A 23,882-nucleotide genomic window follows, 5' to 3' on the forward strand; every position below is an offset into this window, starting at 1 on the left:
TCGAAGGCTTAGCGCATTCGTATATAAGCACTTGAGATAACCTGCTGATCGCCCCTCATTCTCAGTATGAGGCAGGAGCCCTCCCCTCACAGACATTCCTGCCTGTGCTTCCTCCCGGTATCCCGCTTTCCCACTTACCTCAGGGCTTTGGTCTCCTTCCCCCGGTGAACCTTGTTTAAAGCCCTCCTCACTAGGTTAGCCAGCCTGCTGGCAAAGATGCTCTTCCTTCTCTTCGTAAGGTGGAGCCCGTCTCTGCCCAGCACTCCTCCTTCATGGAACACCATCCCATGGTCAAAGAATCCAAAGCCTTCTCTCCGACACCACCTGCGTAGCCATTCGTTGACTTCCACGATTCGACGGCCCCTACCCATGCCTGCTTGATGTGGCAATCTTCCCCCTTCTAGTAGTGACTAGACCAGCTAGCAGTTGATGAGCATTCAACAGCCTTGGTTAAGAGAGCTGTCTTTGCTCAGATAGTAGAGATTCATGTATTAAGCTTCAGAGGTCCCAGGTTTGATTCCAGCCACTGACAGACTGTTACACTAACATGAGTATAAAAAAAAAAAAAAGTAAAAATGCTTGGTAGTCACTACAGCCAGCAGGTCTGACTTTGAATACAGACAAGGAAGAGATCAGTGGGGTAGAAAGTTCCTGTCTTTACATAATCACATCTCAGGATAGGACCATATGCCAGTGATTATCTACAGTGATTATCTGAATAGGGCTCTACCAAATTCATGGTCCTTTTTGGTAAATTTCATGGTCATAGGATTTAAAAAATCTTAAATTTCATGCTTTCATATATTTAAATCTGACATGTCGTGGTGTTGTAACTGTGGGTGTACCCAAAAGGTAATTGTATGTGAGGGGAGGGTATTGCAAAGCTAGTGCAGGGTGTCATCGTACTGTCACCCTCACTTTTGTGCTGCTGTTGGTGGCAGCGCTGAATTCAGAGCTGGGCAGATAGAGAGCAGCAGCTGCTGGCCGGGAGCCCAGCTCTGAAGGCGGTGCAGAAGTAAGGGTGGCAATACACTGACCCTCTTTGCAATAGCCAGGTTTCATGGTCCATGACACGTTTTTCATGGCCATGAATTTGGTAGGGCCCTAGTTGTGAACAGAGGAGTTAAAGTCTTAAGGGGGCATGAACTTTTCCAGTTATGCTTGAGTTTTTTCTTTGTTTCAGGTTTCACATCTCAGGAGAGAGATCTCTCTCCTGTTTGTTATAAATATTATCCCATAAATATTATTTTTAGCCACATCAGGCATCATTGTCAAAAGCAACTAAGTGACTTATTCTCCTAAGTTTCCATTGATTTTAGTAGGCACTTAGGTGCTCTTGAAAATTTTACCCATCTCTTAATGTTTCGGAATAAAACTCAAGTGAATGTGGTTCTGACTTTCAGCTGTCACTTCAGGTATCGTGAGGCCTTGCTGCTCTGTTCCAATGCAAGTAGACATATTAAACTTGCCAAGGCTCTGTGTGTTACCTCATCATTGGACGGTGGCTTATAGTTAGTTTTTTTGTTCTGATGGTTTGGGAATCTATGTACAATTTGTGAATTTTAATTGATTTTGTGAACTCTATGTACTCTGTATAACCTTCAGTGTGTATTGAATCAGCCATTTTCAAGGGCCATGTCATGCTCTGTCTGGAAGCAGCTGTAGGACAATAATTTCAGAGAAGTAGTGACATGGAATGACTTGGCATTGGTAAAAGAATAAATATGCTAAAGAGATTGGCCAAGCTAAAGGAAGCTAGTTCTCCCAGGTTGTCTGTAGGATTGGGAGTTGGAATAATGGAAATTCCTCAGCAGAGGAGGAGAACAAATTAAGAGGCTGCTGTTTAAAAAATATATATGCTTTCTGAGCTAGGGGCAACCATTTGTCTGCTGGACCTGAACAAGCTGGAGTAAGATTGCTGCAGGGGCAGAGAAAGAGAGAGAGAACCTGAAGGCTGAGCAGGAGTAGAAGGGTCTTGGGACTCTGGAAGGACTGACCAAAAACCCAAAGGGCTCTTCGAGTGCTGAGAACACTGGAAGGAGGTTTTTGGATGGATCTCTCTATTCATAGAGAAAGCAGAGACAGTGGCTGTGTGTGTGTAGGAAGTTAATTTCCCTTGAAGGGTTAAATTGTAAACCAGAATACTGACTAGAATGGAACTCTGGGAAAGTATGTGCTTAGTCTACTATGGAGAGTTGGAGAGTTCAGTACTGGTCTCGGGACCTACAGCAGCTGAACCATGGAGGTCCCATTTCTGAGAAGGAGTACCAGACTGGGAGTCTGCACTCCAGGACTGAGTCTGAGAAGCTCTAAGCTTGGACTCTGCTCAGATTTAGTGGATTTAGAAGCACACCAGATCCAGTGTCTGGATCCAAATATAGCAATGTGGTGAGTGACTGCAGGGAGAGCTTGACTAGGTCCGTGATGTGGTCCTAATTTCTTGCTTTTCTGTTCCCTTTTGTTTGTGTGACCACCAGACTGATCCCACAGTCATATTTATGAAAGTTTTTGGGGGAGTGATTTCTATCATTTGGTCCTCCTTTTTCCCAGGGTCTCTAGCTGGTTTGGAAAAGGTCAGTTACATCATGGGTAGGTTTAAGTTCCAATCAAACCATGGTATGCTTTAGATGGGCTTTTAGCATTTCTTTCTTGCAGGAGGTGTCCAATATCTTGGTTAGGAATCCTATATGCTTTCACTTCTGTTTTAGCCAAGAAGGTCCTGGGTCAGAGTTGCAGGTGGTAGCTTGGTTTTGCTGTAGTGCTTCTAAGACATCACGTTGGATGAATGGTCTGAATTCAGAGAAGGAAGATATATTGTTGGACCTACATTTATCATATGATTTCTGGTGTCTCAAGTTAACCACTGATGTTGCTACCTGCCAGTGGTTTCCTGGCAGTAAGAATCTTGCTCCTTAAGAGAACAGTATCAAGACAGTCAGAAGTCTGGGCTACTGTGCAGCTATGAGATATTTTCCATTGTATGCATTTAGCAAATCATTGTGTTCTACCAAATTATATGTTAGGATCTTTGAGGCAGAGACAAGTCTTACCATGAATACTTCTCCTATGGTGCTCAGTAGTTAAGAGGCACCATAATGCCTACGTTGATTTTTCTGGTACACTGGCAAGCATTGGCTATCACAGAGTAAGATAAGTCCTTTAAGAAAAAGCATATGTTGGCAGGAAATGTAGAGATCAAAAGAGGCTCCCCAAAATAAGTGTAGGTGGCAGAAAGATGAGTTCTTGAATATGGAGCAGAAGGTCTTACAGTCTGTACCTCATACTAGGGAATTATTTCCTTTTACTTAGCAGCCTTTTCTGCATTCTTGGGATTGAGACACCTATTTTCATGGTGGTAGATTCTCTTCAGTGCACAACTGACAATAGACTCATGTAGTTGAAACCAGTGAGAAGGGGGAAAGTGCTGAAAGAACTGGTAAGGTTTGTATTAGTTCAGTATGGCCAAATGCCGTCCCTAGATGTTCGCGTGGGTGCAATCTTTACCCAGGACATTCATTCGTCCATCTCAAGTAGAGAGAAATTTGCGGCAGTTTCCTATCAGCATCTCTATTTCAAACTAGTCTCTCTTAATTGACACAAAAACAATTTCTCAGCTAACGTTTAACAAAAAAAATTGAACAGAAAGTTCTGCAATTTGTATTCTATTTAAAGAGTTACTGTTTTTCTTACTGCTTGGAATAGATGTAGAAAATACTGAACTCTTCTTGTATTGCTAGGGGCTTACATTATGTGGTTCACAGGTTTGATCCTTAACTTATTGCTGGCAAACTGAATTGAAGTTAATGCTTTGTCTTCAATAAAACTTCAACTTTGAGGGCAAACAAAAATGTGTCCTGTAGCTCTAGTAAGTAGTGCTTCATATGTCATTTTCCAACCACTTTTGACAGGGCTTTACTCCTTAAGACTCTCTGAGAGAAATTGTTTTCGGTTGGTGTCAAAGCTTTTATTTTGATGGGACTAAAAAAATGAAATCTAGAAGTTCATGGGGCATAGTGAGGAAGTTTTGCAATTATTATTATACCAAAGACTAATCAAGAACCTATGAAGTTATTTTTTTCCTCAACCTTTCAGTCCAGTTACGAGTTAGCCTAGGACTTCCACTCTAAGCAAGATAGACCCCAAATCCCTACTTACTTACAGTATGTGTATCCTGTGAGTTTCCCTGACATACAGACAGTTTAACATCCTCTGGCACAAGCCTATTACACTTCAGAATATTTAGATAATATATTGCTGCTCTGTGTTTCCATAGGAGCAGATTTTGCCATTATCTTGCTTCTGTTGGTACCACCCTACAGTAGATACACATATGGAATACAGGTCATGGTATTACATTTGTGTCATTGTAGTTAAGGGTCATTCATCCTTTCAGTGTTTAAGCTGTGGTTTACAGGGGTGGTTTGGTAGCTCATTGGAGGGAAAATATTTGTTTGGAGCAACCAGGAAAAAGCCATGTTTCATTAGTATTTAATAATATTAAAGGTGCCTTTTAAGTGGTAGCATTGATTTAAAAATCATATCAAAATTTTATCTATGATTCTGTTAACACCTTAAATAGCACTGAATACATTTTTAAAATCCAATTTATTTCTCTCTGTGCTGTGGACTTCGTGTATTTGTCTCAGCTTGCATAGTGAAGTCAGTTTCAGTTACTCTCCTCAGGTTCACTGTGTGGCACACACTGTACAAGAAATGCCTCTTTGGCTAAAAATCAGGAATTTGGTGTGCTGAGATTATTACCATGACTAGCATAAACCAGTAAACCAGCAGTTTTACTGCTACCTTGCCCTAATCTGTCTTTTCAGATGTTTTGTTTTAGCCACCTGAAGTATCTTGTCAAAGGTGAAAATAAATAGCTATATATATCTTACACAAATATGTGTGTACAGTGCCTAATATAGTGAAGCCCTTATTTTATTTTATTAATAATTTTTTAGTAAAGGGGAAACCTTTTTACTGGTAATGCTTTTTTGTATAATGTTTAAATTTAGGCCAGATTTGGGTTGACTGTGTATAATGCCTTTACGTTAGACTCGTAAACATTGAACTGTTAAAAGTTCATCTCCCAAAAAGCCTACAGTCTGAAGGTGAAGATGCAGTAATACAGAACAATATAGAAAGGTCTTTAAATCATAGATGTCTCATGGATCAGATGGGCCTTCGGGAGGTTTTAGGAGCAGAAGATGGAAGGTAGCTGGCAAATACTGGCTCATGTGTTGTCCCTAACTGAAGTAAACTCTTGGGAGGAAGCTCTAAGGAAGAAAATCTCGAAGAGTTCCTTGTGGAGTTCCTTTTGTATTATTCTCTGTTTGTGTGTGTGTGTGGGGGGGTGGTGGTGGTGGTGGTCATATGTGGAATAGCGTGTTGTGGCCCCTGAGGGATGCGGTTGTGGCAACCACTGAGATCTATGTAAGACCTTGTGCTTTTGTGTTGGCTCTAATTTAGAGCCCCTACCCAGGCTGTCTGGAAATACAGCTCAGGTCCAAAGAAGCCATCAGGGCTGCCAGACTCCCTGCTCTAAAGAAAAGATCATTCAGACCCAGGCTGTATGATCTTTCACCTAAGCTGTGCCAGAACGGACAGGGAATGGGGCATGGCCTGACTTGCTTGTTTTTCCCTGTGACGGCCCTCTTTCTTTGGCAGGAGTCAATGGAGAAAAAACCTTGATGATGCCACTCCCCGGCCTTAAATAGTTTTTGCATATGGCTGGAATCCTTTGTCTCCCAGTGTGATTCCCACCCATAGTTAGTGGAAAAATACTAGTATTATCATGGAGTCCAGTACCAGGTGACTTGATCACATGTCCCTCTAGCGATAACTCAGAGGCTGTTTGTAGCATACCCAGGAAGACATCCCAATGGGAGATGATTAGCATCTTCAAAGACCTATTGTTTTTCCTAATAGCCCTTCCCAACAGGCCATCCAGGCTGATTGCATTCTGTCTAGTGGATGTTCCCCAGGTGTAAACACATTTATAATAGATGCATAGACAATATTCCTAACTTCAGATATAGAAATGATACATGCATACAAATAGGATAATCATATTCAGTAAATCAGAACCTTTCCAATGATATCTCACATGACCCATCTTGTGTGAAATGCATCTTAGTTATGCCATAATCATATCATAACTGTATCTCCATGAAGAATATGGGGCATGGTGTCAGACTCCCCACTTCCTCCATCCTCCACACCCCTTGTTCATGTAAGGTCTAGTGCTGTGAAGAGTGCCACAGGCAATGCATGCAGAAAATGCCTACCATTCCTGCAATCCAGATCGGTTCTGATGGAGTCTGACGACCCTGATCCATATAAATTAATAGGACAACACAAGTAGTCCTGGCTAGAAAATCATTCACTTACGAAATTCGGAGATCAATGTGTGTTATGTTCAGTGACTGGGTTCAGCAAGCTGCTTCGTTATTCTGCTATCCTTGCCTTCTGTTCCTCATCTATCTTCTTACTGCTGCTTGCTAATTCACAATAGTTCAGTAGTATTGAATTTGGCACAAGAATGGGGAAACTTTGCCTTCTTTGAGTAGTGTCTCTTTGGGTGTTCTACTTCCAGTGTGCATAAGCCTCTAGAGCCCTTGATCAGAGATTTTTCCATTAGCAGTGTCCATTCAGCCTGCACAGGCACCCTGTGGCTTGTTGTGCTGAACACTGAGGCTATGTAGGGATGTGCAAGCGAACAGCCCTCAGTTTCCTTCTCAACTGCCTCAACCTGAGAAGGAGCCTTGGCACGTCCTCCTGGAGTGTTGTTTGTTTAGATTAGTTGAGCGGTTCTCAAACTTAATTGCACCGCAACCCCCTTCTGACAAGAAAAATTACTACGTGACCCCAGTGCCCTGTGTTACTCAGAATAGTTAGTATTTTAAATAAAAAATGCATTACAAAGCCATATCCATGAAAAGTAGCCACTATTTTAATTCACAATACAATCACAAGACAATCTTTATATCCAGTAGTAAAAAATAAAATAAATATGCACCTAATGGGAGAGGTGAGTTTGCATTGATAAACACAAATCCTTGAAGTGGGGCTCATTGTGGCTGAGGTAAAGACGGAGGTCATCTTCAACAATGAGACGGGTCCTGTATTTGTTTTTCAATAAAGTCAGTGCTGAAAAGCAGGCTTCACGCAGGAAGGTGGATGAAAATGGCATGAGGGCTTTCAAAGCTGCAGATGACAGCTCTGGATATTCTTCCCACACAGAAATCCAGATAGCAAGAGGTGGTTCAGAATATCTCAGCATCAACGTCCCATCACAGGAACGGTCCATTAATGTTTCTTTCAGTGTAAATGACAAAACAGCACTTGCAGCCGCTTCTGCATTAAAGAAAAGGAGTACTTGTGGCACCTTAGAGACTAACCAATTTATTTGAGCATGAGCTTTCGTGAGCTACAGCTCACGAAAGCTCATGCTCAAATAAATTGGTTAGTCTCTAAGGTGCCACAAGTACTCCTTTTCTTTTTGCGAATACAGACTAACACGGCTGTTACTCTGAAACCTGTCATTCTGCATTAAAGGGATTTCTAATCTCTGCCTGTTTTCCAATTCTTTTCAGGGAAGTACTCCTGAAGCTGAACTTTAAGGCTTTTCAGGTGGCTGATGGTAATGGATTGCAGGTCATGTTTTGGCAAGGCATTTTCATCCAAAAAGTCATCCAGTAAACAAAACGCTTCAAAACTGCCACTGTCCACATGAGCATACCACAAGGAAAGTTTCTTGATCCAACTTCCGATTTTCTCAGTGAGAGAAAAGACAGAAGCATCTTGTACTTGAAGTGAGGTATTCAACATATTTAGACGTTCAAAAATTTCTGCCAGGTAAGCTAGCAAAGCAAGCCACTTGATATCTGCAAACTTTTCATCCAGCGGGGAATTTTTGTCTGAAAGAAAAATTCTCTCTTCCTCTCAGAGCTCAAACTGATGATTGAGATGAGAACCTTTCCCCAAGAGAGCCACTGAACTTCTGTATGGTAAAGTAACTGACAGTGCTCAGCTCCCATCTCATTACACAAAACTCCAAACTTACACTTGTTGTGCTACTCTTGATGAAGTTGGCTATGTGAACAGCTTCACTGAGCACTTGTTTTAGAACGGGTGGCATTGTTTTGCAACGAGGGCTTGCCTGCGTATGATGAGGTGAGTCCAAACTGCTTGCGGTGCAACAGCCTGCACTCGGTTGACCAGCCCGCTGTTTCTTCCAGTCATTGCACGAGTACCGTCACTGCAGATTCCACAGTGCTGTCATTCCAAGTCAGAATCGGAGACAAAAGCATTCAAAGTACCAAGAGCTGTTCCCTTGTAGCATGCTGTGGTAATGACCCGCAGAACAGAAATTTCTCTTGGAGTGTGTTGTCATTCTCAAACGTTACGTATGTCAGCATCTGAGCAGCACTTGACACATCCGTTGTTTCGTCCAGTTGAATGGAAAAAAAGGGACTTTGCCAAAATCAAGCTATCGCTTGTTCAGTCCCGTCATTTGCCATACTGTGAATGCGCCAGGCAAGAGTATTATTAGAGATGGGAATTGAATCAATTTGAGTTGCTGCACCTTGTCCCATCATAATCAAAAATACTTTCTTGGTACATAGTAGAAAAAAGTTTCTCTAAGTGTGTGGTATCCCAGTTTTAGCTCTCCAGCATGGCACCACAAAAGATGCCCCAAAAGCTCTCTCATTTGCTTTGGCTGCCGTTCTCAATACTATTTTCTGGCCATTTAGCTCGCCCAGCTTTCGCTGAAAAAAATCAAGTGGTTTTGTTTGAAGAGAACTGTGCCATGCGTGTCTGCATGTGCCACAACATTTTAGATGTTTTTTAGCTCTCCTTTGTCAGAACTTCGCCACACACGGCAAACTGTGGCTGTGGATCCTCCTGAAAACCCGTCCATGGAAATCCATATTCCAAATATTTTGGATCGTATTTGCCGTTTCTTGGCTTTTTACTGCTGTTTGGATCCTCATCTGCCCTTTTGCTGCAAGTGGCAATCGACTTCTCTTCAGTACTCCCCTTTCCTTCACTTTTCTTCAGAAAACAGTCCATTGTAAAAATTACTTCTGCAGCAACTTTTCACAACAGTTTCAACACAACTTGTGCAGAGTGGGCTGCCAACTAAATACAGGTGCCTGAGTACATGAAGTACCTCAGGAGGTGAAAAACAGGGCAGTTGCAGGGCTGCAGGCACTGGGGGCAGCGCCAAACAAATCTGCTTGGGCTTGAAGTCCTGCCCAGGGCGGGCCTTAGGCACAAGCTTCAGCCCCTAGTCCTCTGCAGAGCTGTCTCTGGAGATTCAGGCTGGCTGGGACTTCAGCCTCCCTTCACCCGTGGACCTCTGGACTGGGGTTTTCTGCCCTGTCGATCCCATCAAAATGCAGTTGTGACCCGCACTTTGAGAACCCCTGTATTAGTTAGGATAGTTAGTTGCTAGTGGTAGCTATAGTTAGTTAGTGAGAGAAAAGTAGTGAGAGGATTGTTTTGCTCCTCTCTCTCCCCAGGGAGACTTATTTTTCCTAGCAGGACATGCCTGGGTCGCCAGGTTTCAAATGCTCTCTCTCCTACTGAGAAGCTATACCTGAGTGCAATGACCACTCTAAATGTGTCCATTGCTTGGGGGAGTCCTAGGGCTACCAGAAATGCAACTTCTGCCAGGCCCTCAAGTCCAAGGCAAGGACGAACTGGGAGATAAACTAAGACTTTTGATGATGGAATGTTCCCTTTGACCAACTTCTGAGTCAGGTCAGGAGACCCCCTCATATATCTGTCTCTGGACAGATCCCAGTGCACCTTTAACTTCAAAGCAGCCTTCTCCTAAAAAGGGAAAGAGTTTTGAGGTTTCAAGGAAGATGTTCAAAAAGAGGAGCATGGAGTCTTATCTTAAGGAGACAGCTCTGGAAAAGCTCAGGTCCTCTGAGATCTACAATTTCCGAAGCCTCGACCTCTTGACTCGGTACTGTTGAGACAAAGGATTCTTACTCTGGTACCAGTGAGGCTGGAAAGTTCTAGAGCTCAGAGGACAGAGACGGCTCTGACAGAGCCTCAGTACCCTCTGCCAGGGACAAGGAGGGCAAGCATAAGCACTCCGGACTGGCACAGTGGGGCTTAGCCCTGTTGTCAGTACCTAACCATTTGGCACCCTTAGTATCAAGCAAGCTCAGGTGCCAGACACCTGCGACGCCCACTGTACGCGATACTGTTGGTTTCAGCTACTGCGTCAGTGTGGATCTCCTACTTGGTATCGAAAGATTTCAGATACATGAAGGACCTGTCTGTAACACACAAACCAGGGTTCTCGCTCTTCATGGTACTGAGCATCTCTCAGTACAGAGACCCCAATCTCCAGACCACCGTCTTCCAGTACTGCAGGACTTTCCACCTTTTTCTGCAGGTACTCCTCCACTGGACGACATTGAAGAGAAAGAAAGAGCCTTCCATCACTCCCTCACTTCACTCCATCACTCCCTTCCTGTCCCTCATTAGGGACTGTTCTCATGAGCTTTTATTGAGATGAGAAGTGAATTCTCTCCTATGATTCGGAGCAATGGAGCTGGTCCCTGCTCCTCACAAGGGCCAGAGGGTTTTACTCAAAGTATTTCCTTGTGCCAAAGGAGGACAGAGGGTGGAGGCCAATCTTAGATCTAAGACTTCTAAACAAGTTTGTAGTCTCAAAAGTTCAAGATGGTGACACTGGCAGCTGTAATTTTTTCACTAGAGAAAGGGGATGGGTTTTCATCACCTGACCTATAAGATGTCTATTTCCATATAATGATACACCCATTGTGCAGGAAATAGCTATGGTTCACTATACATCAGGATTATTTTCAATATTGAGTGCTTTCCTTGGCCCCAAAGGTCCTGGCAGTAGTGTCTGTTTAGGATCCTTTCTTGTTGGAGGTAATCTTCCCATCCATCCATGACAGGCTGCTCAAGGCCACTCCTACAAAGCAGTGCTGTCTTCCTGGATTGCCTCAGAACACCCTGTTCTCCAGTCAAAGACACCTTGGACAGACAGTGATGGTTCCTCTACAAGCGTGGAACTCCCTCCACTGGTGGCTAGGAGCAGACTTGCTGTGAGACATTAGACTCCTAGTACAGCCACGTGGCACTTTATCTTTTATCTAAACCTCAGCTGACTCTTTGTTCTGTACATTTAATAGAGGCATAGACTGTATTGCCATAATGTCAGTTTTCCTGTAGTTTTATCATGGCAGTCTGTTGGATGCAGTATATTTTGCTTAAGCAGAAACGATGTATGAGGTGCCCCGCAAAATTCTAAGAAAATTCTGATTATGTGAGAGTAGTCTTCAAAAAAACATGTTTCCTACAATGTTTCTGGATTTCAAACCAAACTCTCTATTGCAGTGAAATAACTGGGTGTACAAAAGGACCTTAATCGAATCATAGTAGAGAGAGTCAATCTTGCTGTAAGGGCAGGATGTAGTACTTAGCTGATATTTATCTTGTACTATACTAGATCTTAAATGAAAGACACAATTTTTAATAGTTCCTGCCTTGTATTGTATTCAGTTTTGACTTTCATCATTTGATGAGACTGGAATAAAAGACCACTTCAGATTGTTTTTTTGTTTATGTCCCTCTATTGTCAGAACAGCCAGAGAAAATAAAAGGAATGGCACACAGTCCTTCCTGATCTCCTTCCGTCATGCCTATAAACTGCAGCAGTTATTAGGAAAACAGAGATGTAAAAACTGCTGTAGGCCATCTAGTCCTTCCCCAATTCACTCCAGCAACCAGAGGGGTGTACTTTATAGTGCTTTCTGGTCCTTTGCCTACTTTAATTTGAAATGTCTCCAAAGGTTAGACTTCCACCACAGCTTCTTGAAGACTTTGTTGCACTCCTAAGGCCTTGTCTGGACTAGGAATTTGAACTGTTTCTAACTGAGCCAGTTTAAGCACAAATGGTTAAGTGCGTCCATTGCTGATACAAATTCTGAGCACATCGAGGTTTTGCTCTGTTTCCTCACTTGTCGTGGTCTAAAGCGCTGCAGTCGCAATGCCCTCCAGGTTCCTATCCCCTACTTTTTGGCACAACTCCTAGAAACAGCAGATTCTGGGAAATTTCAAAAAAGCTATTGGGAGTAAGCAGTTGGTGCAATTACAGTGGCCTATAGCCTTCATCCACACAGCCATGAACACCATGCAGACTGAAATGTTTGGATGTAAGTAAATATAGTTCAAGCGATACTGGAGCATTTTTGTGTGGACATGTGGCAATTCGCAAATATGCTGGGGTGACAAAATGTTTTTTAGAATGGTAAATTTCTGTAGTGTAGACAGGACCTAATAGATCATCTCATTTTCCCCACGATAACCTGCTTCGCTTTTTTTTTTAATTTCCTCTTTTGATTAAAATCCTGAATGGTGGTGAGACTCCTGTTAAATACTTGTGCACCTCAGTCTGGGAGAAAATGGAAAGTTAGCTTTAAAAATGTGAGTTTAATTTGGTTTGACATGTTAAGGCCCTTATCGTCTCATAACTATATACGAGTATGTAATATGTATGCTGTACATATATTTTACATTACTGAATGCACACAGGTGCACATTAACAAAATATTGATGAGAATACAGTCGGGAAAATACCTGAAAGAAGGAAAAGCAGAAAAGAAACGGGAGACCAACTGACAAACTTGAAATACACAAGTGCTTCCAGCCCATCTCTGTAAGTGTCTAGGATGGTATAAGGGAAACAGACTGCTAGGGACATAGAATGTATTTCCTATTCAAAAAATGCAAGATCTCCATAAAAGTTAAATACCTCTGAGAAAATTGGTTGTTTATAGAAATAAAATGTATGGTTCAACAGGAAGAGGTATTTATGCTTTTAAGGATGAAACTGAAGCCTTTCTTCTTGTGTGTTTGTGTGTGTGTGTGTATATATTATCCCACCCTCAGCTTTATAGTGTTGACTTTGTGTCTGGTACATAAATTCCTCCAGTTTTGATGACTTGAGTTTCTCTACCCATAAAATTCTGCTGAGTTTTATTTTGTATCTAAATGCCTAACTAATTATTGAATTTCTTTTGTTTATATGTACATTAGAAATCGTATTACTTAACAATTTACATCAGGGAAAACTAGGGAAATGCATGTCATATTTAAATCAGCATTAAACAAAGCCATGAGTTCTATACTTTTGGGGCGTAGTTTATGCTTGTACAGAAGGGTACCCATTAATTAGGATAGCTTAACATAGATTTACTTGCTGGTAATTTGTTTAAGTGCATAGATTTGAAGAAATTGGTGTCAGTTTTCTAGCCATTGAATGCAACAGTGCAGAAGAGTTAGTGCTGTTTGTCTGTGTTTTGTCAAAGTGTGACTTACCACCTTGTTAAAGTCTTTTCCCTGAATTTTCAGCACACTAACAATTTTACATTAACATACTTACTTTATTTGGAGTAATCCATATGCATAAGCAGTTGTCCTAAATGCATCTTCAGTGATAGTGATAGACTCAGATTCCCAGCCCAGTGCATTTCAGTGTTGTCTGCACGGACAACTATGGTTTCTTCTTCAATAGTGTTACGGGTGTGCTACTTCTGGGTGTATTTGTGAACTCATGATTTGAGATTTTCGTCGACACTGCCGATGGGCCTGCACCCTAGATACCCTCGTTCTTAGTTGCAAGAGTATGGGGAGAGGGGAGATTGCCGAGAGGAGGCGGGGGGAATTGCCACCACTCCATTTTCTTCTCAGCTGTCTGTGGCTTGAGGTGGAGTATTATATCTGCTGTAGCTAGCTACACAGTTTGTTACTTTGGCTCTTATTTTTTCTTCTTCCTTCTATCTTTTATGTTTTTTTTTTCTTTGAGTTTATTTGAGTTTCTGCTATTTAGCACAATTTTGTGCACTGTGGCTGTTTTCACCCTTCCTGTTTTTGTTTTCTCGATTTAGGCTACTGTTCTCTGAGACCTGCAGGGTCTAAGTCACGCCCCCCCACACATCAGATCTGGTTATTCAGGGAGTCCCACTGACTGTCACTGCTGCTGCAGTAAGCAGAGGTCCTGAGGGCCCTTTAGAACTGTCCAGATCCTCAAAAAAAAGAAGAGATCCCATTCTTCACAATGGAATAAGAGAAAGGAAAAGTCACCATCTCAGTCTGTGTCTCAGAAAACCTTGAGTCCTAGCACAGGTACCATTGAGGCTTCCGCCCTCTCTGATAGCGAGACCCTGGCACCAACTAAAAAAGGCTATAAAGCATACTGAGAAGCTGTCCGGTAAGTAACCTAGAGCGACACTGGTGTCGGCACCAGACTTGGTCCTTCAAGGCATGAAGACTCTATAAACCCAAGCTGAAATCATCATTGGTAGTGTCTTCTGTAGCCAGCTGAGAAGGACACACTGATTGCAACTCAATATCATGTCTAGTACCTCCTGATGTATTTACACCTGAGGGTCCCTATCTAGAGTCCCTGGTGCCATCAAGAGTTCTTTTTCACGAGGACCTTCAGATCCTGGAAGAACCTGAGTCACCATTGCTGAGGGGTACCAGGAGGCACTCCCCATGGGTATCAACTTTCCTCCAAGAGTTGACCTACCCTTCATTACTACCACCTACAAGGGCAAGTTGTCCTCCTGTTACTGAGATGGTCACTGGCCCCACATGAACCCTTTAAGGGTACAGAGAGAAGAGAGACTTCCAGTCAGTACTAACATATTCTCCAGTACTGTCTTGCCAGGCAATTGAGTCTTGACTACCAGTACTGCTTGCCCTTCTGGTGGACATGGGGGATGACTCCTCATCTGATTCCTAGGTGTCCATACAAGGCTCCTTTACCTTCCCATTCCATCCTTGCTCCCTTGGGGTGCATCCTGAGGAAGAAACTCCCAGCAGGAGATATGCCCAGGAGCTTTGGCAATGACAACCTTGGGCCCTGCCCCCTTCTGTTATACTCCACCACAGTGGGCTTATTGGAACCTGCAATGTCCCATCTTGTAAAAGGGTACTCCAAGAGCAACTACCACTGTCCTTAGGTCCTGCTCTACAAGAGAAACTTACAGAGGAGCAAGAGCCAGAGGGAAGCAGAAGCACCATCTTCCCCCTGGCCAGATGAGACTCTTATGTCTTCCTCATCTTACACTGACAATCAAGGACTTTCAAATTTGAAAAAAATAGCAGAAACCTTATAAATTCTGTTAGGAGATACAGGAACCCTTACATTCTCTGGGCCTCCTCCATATGTGTACTCAGGGCAAAATTCCTTTGTCCATCAGTGATGCTCTGCTGGCCCAAACCGCAAATTCTATACTGCTTATGGGTAAACGGGCTGACAACAAATACTGTATTCCACTCAAAAGCCTGGAGTATTTTTGTGCTCCCTTCCTACACCCAGCTCCCTGGTTGTCAAGGCCATTAATGAATGGTACGGGCAACGTTGGTCCCATTCACCATCACTTGGCAAGGAGCTGAAGTGGCTGGGCCTTCTGGATTGCAAGAGCTACTCCTCGGCTTCTTTGTAGTTCAGAGTAGCTTATGCCAAAATAAGTTTTTTTTGTTTGTTTTTTTAACAAATTATTTTAAAGTTATCTTTTACTGAACACTTGCCACAAGACTAGAGGAAACAATTTCAAGCCCTCAAAATGGAAGGCCAGACAATTACTAAAAGCATCTCCCCTGGCCTCACTTGATACCTCTGATACAGCTGCATGTTCTATGGCTATGGCATTAGTAATGTGCTGAACTTCTTGGCTGCAGTCTTCCAACCTCCCCTGGCAGCTACAAAACTCTGAGGACCTCCAGTTTTAGGGGCTCAGGTTGTTCAATGTTGCCACGGATGGGTCCCTTCATTCACTTAAAGACTTCTGGTTGACACTATTATCTCTTGGTGTCTATAAACTTGTGGCAAAGAGAAAATATTATATATCACAGATGGCTCAACCATCTTGCCTAGTCCACTACCAGCCCACAAGACTGGCTGAACCCCCCCAGAAGGAAGCCCGGGTTCAGGAAGAAAGGACTATCCTCTACAGTGATTTCCCAGGTAGTAACCTCCTTGAAGCAACCATTTTGACCCATTGGTTGAGTGTCACAAACTGTCTCCTGCTCTGGATCCTATGCTGTACCTATCTGACAGATGGATCCTGGAGATGATTTCTACAGACTATCCCATCCAGTTTGGCTCCTTCCCGCCCCACCTCCTCCTCATTCTTCAGGGACCCTTCTCATGAGGGTCTCTTTAGGTAGGAGGTATGCTCTCTTTTAACACTAGAGTCCCCCAGACTTCAGTGGGAAAGGGTTCTATTCTTGGCACTTCCTAGTCCCCAACAAAAATGGGGGGTGGAGATCAGTTATGGACATCAGTATTTCAAACACCTTTGTCTGCTCTCATTGTTTCAGAATGGTAACCCTAGCAGTGATGATTCCCTCCCTGGATCCAGGAGATTGGTTTGTCTCTCTTGACCTTTGGGACACTTGTGTTCATGTAGACATGCACCCCTACTACAGATGTTTTGTAATTGGCAAGGACCACCACTAGTATTTCATCCTACCTTTCGGCCTCTCTACCCCATCTCCCCCACCCCCCTGAGACTTTACCAAGGTTCTCTTGGCCATCACAGCCAATCTATGTCAGATGGGAATAATTGTATTTCCCTACCTGGATAATAGGCTCCTGAAGGGTCAATCATTTCTTGAGGTGCAGACAGCAGTCAGCAAGGGCCTGTCCTTGTTCTGTTCCCTGGGCCTCCACTTCAGTGCAGAAGTGTACGCTCTTACTCACTCAACAGACAGATTTCATCAGGGCTGCTCTGGATTCCACCATCACCAGAGCATGCTTGTCCATGGACAGGTTTGCCACAACAACCAGCCTCCTTTCAACAACACAACATAGCCTGAAAACCACAGCAAGGGCTTTCCTGCAACTCCTGAGCCATATGGCAGCCTGTACGTTTGTGAAACCCTTAGCATGACTACACTCCCAGTGTCTTCAACTGAGAACTGGCTACATCCCCAACAAGCACAGTTTGCTGATGTGGGTGTCCATTCCTCAGAGGGTCCTCGATTCTTTCAGTTGGTGGAGAGGTTCACAAAAGGTGTGCATGGGAATTCTGTTTTCAGCCTCCTCCCACAAGGATCATCACCACAGATGCCTCCCTGCTAGAGTGGGGCATGCACTGCCAGTACGTCACAGCTCAGGGCAAATGGACCCTGCAAGAAGGGATCATCCATATCAACTTATTGTTTATCCCTGCCAGCACTTCCTACCCCACATTTGGGCCACCCAATCAGAATATTGCTGGACAACAGAGCAGTAATGTGTTATATCAATTGAAAAGGAGGATCAGGATCCCAGTCCTTCACTGAATCCAGAAGACTATGGAACTGTTGCAGTTTACCTCCCAGGACTGCAGAATGCAGTGGCAGACTCCCTCAGCAGGCATTTCTGCCTCCATGATGAGTGGGAGCTCAAGAATTCAGTATTCTGAACGATATGTCTTCCCTGGGGTCGTATGGCAATACATCTTTTTGCAACACCATCTAATGCGAAATGTGATTATTCTGTTTGAGGGGAGGGCATAGCTGCAGCTCGATGGGAGATCCCTTTGTCATTCTATGACTTGGCGTATTGTTATATGCTTATCCCCTATTGCCGTGACGGCTCAAAGTCTTGAACAAGTTGAAACCGAAGAAATTAATAGCCATCCTCATAGCTGAGACAGGTGTGGTTCCCAGAACTGGTTCGCCTTTTTCAGCAACTACCTCTCTGCCGTCCCCTGACAGCAGATCTCCTCACTCAGAAGTTGGGATCCATCACTCACCCCAGCCTCTCAGCATTTTCATCTCAAGGCCTGGCTACTAGATGGCTCTCTGGCATAGAACAAGACTGCTATCCAGAGATACAGTCAGTACTGCTCAATAGTAGGAAACCCACTATGAGGAAATCTTACTTACTGAAGTGGAAACATTTTCAAGTTTGGTGCAGTCACTGACCCATACATCCTTTCCGGTCTCATGTGGCACACATTCTTGATTACCTGCTAAATTTAATAATCACACAATTATTGCTGACTGAAGTAAGGTTCACTTGGCTGCCATCACAGCTTTTCACACCTCTATCCCCCTGTTGAGGGATTTTCAGTCTTTACTTACCCTATCACCTTTTTCGCACTGCACTATGGGACCTCAACTTAGTCCTTAATGCACTGAGGAACCTCCCATTTGAACCCATGGGGAGCTGTTCCTTCCTCCATTTGTTGCTCAAGATCTCATAGCCATCACTTCAACCAGCTAGAAGCCTTCATGGTTGACCCACCATACACCTTGTTGTATAGTGATAAGGTGACACTACATCCTCACCCTCACTTCCTATCTAAAGTTTCTTCAGGAGATTTACTTATTAATATTTTATTCAAAGCATCGCTCTTCAAGAGAAGAAGTGAGCCTATGTACGCTGGATGTAAGAAGAGCTCTCGCCTTGTACCTTGACAGGACTAAGCCCTTTTCAGCTTAATTGCAGAATGGATGAAAGAGCATCATATCTCCATCCAGAGACTGTCCAAATGGGTTTCAGGATGTATCTTAACCTGTTATGAAACCTAGGGTGTTTGTCCCTGGCCCAGGTTGATTGCACATTCCACCAGGGCTCAGTCTACCTTTGTGGCCCTATTGAAAAACATACCTGTCTCAGACAACTGCAGGGCGGCCACGTGGTCTTTGGTGCACACACCACCATGGCACTTTGCTCTTGTGTCTCCTCCGGAGCTGATGCTGCTTTCAGTGATGCTGTTCTATGGTCTATAATGAATCTACCTCCTTGGCACACTCCTCCGTAATTCAGTACTGCTTGGAAATCTCCTGAAGCAGAGCTCCCTTAGGGACACTACTTGAAGAGCAAGGACAGGTTACTTACCTTGTATAGTAACTGGAGTTCAAGATGCTCCCCTATGAGTACTCTACTACCTACCCTCCTTTTCCTCTGCCTCGGAGTCTTCTTGCTGGACTTTGTGGTTAAGAAGGAACTGGACCAGTGAGGGGTCCACTACTCCTGCCCTATTACCATGGCATCAAAGGTCAAGGATATCTAGGACTCCGCTGATGAAAATCTCCGATCAAGTATGCACAGGCATGTGCATATCCTGAAATAGAGACCCCGTAAGAACAAACATCTCAAACTCCAGTTACTGTACAAGATAAGTGACCTCTTCTTCTGAAGCCCTTTGTGTTCTAGTACAGTAAAACATGGGCAGTTAAACTGATGCTTGACTCATGCAGAAATGCTTGTTGACTATTTTCATATTTAAAGAAAAATAATATATTGTGGCAACCATTTAATTGAGTATTATAGATGTTGCAGTTCTTCCCTACAATTTAAATTAACTTGCAGAAGACAGCAGTGGATTTTTCCTTTCCTGGTTTAGAATGGATGAATAAAGGGAGAGATTCAATTGAAATAGTCCTATAGCAGAGCTAATTCAGCTTCATGTGAGACAGGCAAGATCTATAGATCTATCAAACAACTAACCTTGATTTTTCTTAATTACTATAGTACTTTATACTGTTTGAAATTTAATACTATGAAAAACACCCTAATCTACCTACATCTTTAGAGTAATCTGCAATCTGTTGTAAATTTAATCACAAACTTTTGCAGTAACATGACTAATGACAATTCCATGCCATCTGACAGTTGGCTTTTGGTTCAGTGGAGTGCATTTCAATAAAATCTCAATTAACTGAACCCCCATTATTCAAAACAGGGTTTATGTCCAGCACCTGTCTCTATTTAATTGAAGAGGAAAATTCTCTTGATTAACTAAACTTATTTAATATTCCCCATAACATTTGGACAATAGAGAATAGTATTATTTTTAGAAAGTATGAATCAGTTAAACTGCGGGCGTCACTCAGAACAAAACGACGTTGGTCTTACTGGGTGAGTGAATAGAGGAAGCTATGGAGTACAGTAGAACCTCAGAGTTATGAACACCTCAAGAATGGAGGTTGTTGGTAACTCTGAAATGTTCATAAATCTGAACAAAAAATGACATGGTTCTTTCAAAAGTTCTCAACTGAACATTGACTTAATACAGCTTTGAAACTTTACTATGAAGAAAAAAGTTGCTTTTAACCATCTCAATTTAAATGAAACAAGCACAGAAACAGTTTCCTTACCTTGTCAATTTTTTTTAAACTTCCCCTTTATTTTTTTAGTAGTTCACCTTTAACACTGTACTGCATTTGCTTTCTTTTGTCTCTGCTGTTGCCTGATTGCATACTTCCAGTTCCAAATGAGGTGTGTGGTTGACCAGTCAGTTCGTAACTCTGGTGTTCTACTGTAAAATAATTGCAGAAGATACTTTCAAGGTTATCTTAAAGTATCAATGGATTGCTAGAGATTCACAGGAGAAGAAGAAGTTCGACTTGCATACACACATTTCTGATAACTGGTATGCTAGATCAAGAAAAAGGAAAAACTGAGAACAGCAGCTGAATGAAATGAAACTAATACAACAGAGATTGCAATGAATTTGAGTAATGCAGCTAGCACAGTCATGCAACTTTCACTTTTTCTTTTAATTTCTTCAAGGTAGGGAATATGATATGAAAAAGCCTGTTTGTAGATGACCTTATGTTTGCACGTTGCCATTTGTGGCTTCTGCTGGCATTGTCTTTTTATTCTTCATGTTCAAGAAAAGTTTCTATATTTCATCGTCGTTGCTTATTGATTAGTAAGGGCTGTCTGCTGACTAATTCCTGTTCACCACAAGATGTGAGCCTTTATTCTTTGTCTTTAATGCACCCCTTCCTTGCATGGGGCTTCAGTATTTTAGCCAGATGTGGTTTGAGCCACACACTAGCACCAGCTTTGCTGGTTTCAGTGGCTCTGAGATTTTACAAGCTGTTTTTACATGACTGCTGTCAAAATGACTGAAAGATCACAAAACTAGCTGTTCTCATGAAACTTTGGCTGCATCCGAACCAGAACTGAAAAATATCCTTTTGTAGTTTTAGATCCAGCCACAACCAAATTGATAGAGCTGGGTTCAGTTATATAGATTTGAATTTCCCCCCACCTTGCCTTTCCATTCTGAAACTGATTAATGGATTTTAAGACCACTATGATCACTAGTTTAACCTCCTGAAATAACACAGGCCAGAGAATTGAAAGGAATTATGTTCTAGTGTTTTCCCTTAATTAACTTTTTAAGATTTACTTATTTTTATGGAAGGAGCTTTAGTATGGAGCTAAGGACTCCAGACCTTAAACTGGAATCTTAGCATATTACATTAATGAGTAAAAGGTTGGTGAAAGAGACAAGCTTTTGAACTTAACCAGAGCTCTTCCTCAGGTCATGTGTAAACTCTGTGTAGCTCGAAAGCTCATCTTTCACCAATAGAAGTTGGTTCATAAAAATTTTACTTCACTCATCTTGTTTCTCCAATAGAGTGGGATCAACATGCTGCAACATTGCATTCATACATTAATGGTTTTCTTTACCTAAGTAGGCATGAAATTGTGTGCTTGCTTAGCACATGCACAACTGCATGTGCAAATGTCTGGATAGTTGCATCTAGCCATATGTATGCATGCAGTTTGTGTACATAGATTCAGCTGTGAATGTGCAAAGTGGGTGCACATTTGTGCAGTGAGCCATTTCCTGGATAGTGTAAATCATGCTCACAATTAAAATTTTAATTGGTTATATTCTATTTGATTGTCTGGTTAATCCTTTCTGGCAGTACATAGAGTATTTAATGCAAAGTTGCACTGTAAAATATTTATTAAATCAGAGGTTTGCAAGAAAAAAACAAAAGAAAAAATATTAATGTTGCTAAGTGCAATTCAAGAGAAAAAAATCTGTAAAATAACAAAAAAATCCTCCAGATACATGCCACTTCGGACAGACAAAAAACCAAAATAGAAACTAAACAGAAACCTGAAAAATTAAATTCAATGCAAATCAAAATCAAACCCCAGAATACCATAAACTAAGGAAAGTACAAGCTATGTTTACATAAATAATTCCGATATCAACCTTAACTCCTGATTCACATGTGCAGACCACAAAACAGAAAGATTCTCGATGACCATTGTCATCATCAGCCTTCATCAGTCAATCTTAACAACCTTAACTCTGCCATCAGAAATGTACATATAAACTTTAATACCTTACTCATATTCATAGTTATATAATACATTGGATTTTTCATAAAATTGTAAACGAGTCTCCATTTCAAAGGTCGTCTGATAATTCAGCGTTTATCTGAATGTAATCTATAGTATCTCTGATTTCGCTATAGCTGCGATCACTGCATTGCCTAAATGCATCTAAATGGAACTCTGTCCTCATGAGGAAAGTAATTTCATGTTCTCCTAATTAGACAAATATCAGAGTCAAAGATACAGTGTGAATGATGCCGAGTTCAAATATCCCAACAGTTCAATTATCAAAATTTCTAATATTAAAAAGGCATATAAGGACTTGCTCCAAAACACATTAAAATAAAACCACTACTTTAATGGAGGTTTGAATCTCCCCTTAAAATAGTAACATGACTATGGGTGCAGAGCAAAGGTTTTTAGGGTGCTGATCATTGTATTGTTTCTGTTTAATGGTTTCCATGTGTGAATTAGGTGTGAAGGTTGTTGCCCAAACAATCTGTGTAACCTTATCTTGTGATTTCCATAGTTCTTAATTGTTGTGGGATTTTTTTCAACAGATATTTAATTATAATGAATTGCTGTTATTGTTGTTTGCATTGCAGTAGCATCTGGAAGATGCTGTTGTGCTGTGCACAACTTAACTTCCTTTAAAAAATACGATTTCTCTTGGATAGTAGTCAGTCTGTTGCAGGTGACCTAACTAAAATGCTTGAGTTCCAAATTTAGCCTCCTTGTGAGATTCTAGATTTCATCACGAGAACAAAAAAGAGCTGGGTTGGAGGTGGTTGAAGGTACCTGTTAAACAGGCTATACATTTAAAGCTGAATTTATAAGGACTGGTTTGACTTCAGACTTCTGATTGGAAAAATAAAGGAATTTAACTTATCTACCTATGTTATGAATGGATTGCCACAGCAATTGTATTATCCATCCTTAAGGGCCATTGCCAAAAACATTTTAAGTAGTGCCTTAAAATCCAGAGGTTTACCTGTGACTGTCACAGTTGAAAACTGTGAAGCTTCCACTTGCATCCATTTATTGAGGGTATACAAGTGGCTTGCAAAAGACTTCTGTGGGTACCTGAAAGTGCATTGAATTCATCCCTGGCTATCGTGTGTATGGGAACGATGTCTGTAGCTGGCTTCCCACATTGCCATGATCATCATTACAATCCGTGGGAGTTGAAGGTGCACACCACCTCGCAGATTGAGCCTGAATTACTACTTCAGAACCGATTTTAAAAACTAGGTTTCAGAGTAACAGCTGTATTAGTCTGTATTCGCAAAAAGAAAAGGAGTACTTGTGGCACCTTAGAGACTAACCAATTTATTTGAGCATAAGCTTTCGTGGGCTACAGCTCACTTCATCGGATGCATACTGTGGAAAGTACACAGGATCTTTTTATACACACAAAGCATGAAAAAATGGGTGTTTACCACTACAAAAGGTTTTCTCTCCCCCCACCCCATTCTCCTGCTGGTAATAGCTTATCTAAAGTGATCACTTTCCTTACAATGTGTATGGTAATCAAGGCGGGCCATTTCCAGCACAAATCCAGGGTTTAACAAGAACGTCTGGGGGGTGGGTGGGGGGCGGTAGGAAAAAACAAGGGGAAATAGGTTACCTTGCATAATGACTTAGGCTTGAATAGAGACTGGGAGTGGCTAAGTTAATTGTATCCAATTTGCAAATGAATTCCAATTCAACAGTCTCTTGCTGGAGTCTGGTTTTG

General features: G+C 42.1%; 1 protein-coding gene across 8 annotated transcripts in view; it reads left to right on the forward strand.

Annotated features, from left to right (window-relative positions):
* The window catches only part of KIAA1328 (KIAA1328 ortholog), a 284,448-nt gene that overhangs the window by 47,906 nt on the left and 212,660 nt on the right, over positions 1-23,882 (forward strand). The gene's annotated exons all lie outside the window — the stretch shown is intronic.

Source organism: Lepidochelys kempii, chromosome 5, assembly GCF_965140285.1.
Source record: "Lepidochelys kempii isolate rLepKem1 chromosome 5, rLepKem1.hap1, whole genome shotgun sequence".
Lineage (NCBI taxonomy): Eukaryota > Metazoa > Chordata > Testudines > Cheloniidae > Lepidochelys > Lepidochelys kempii.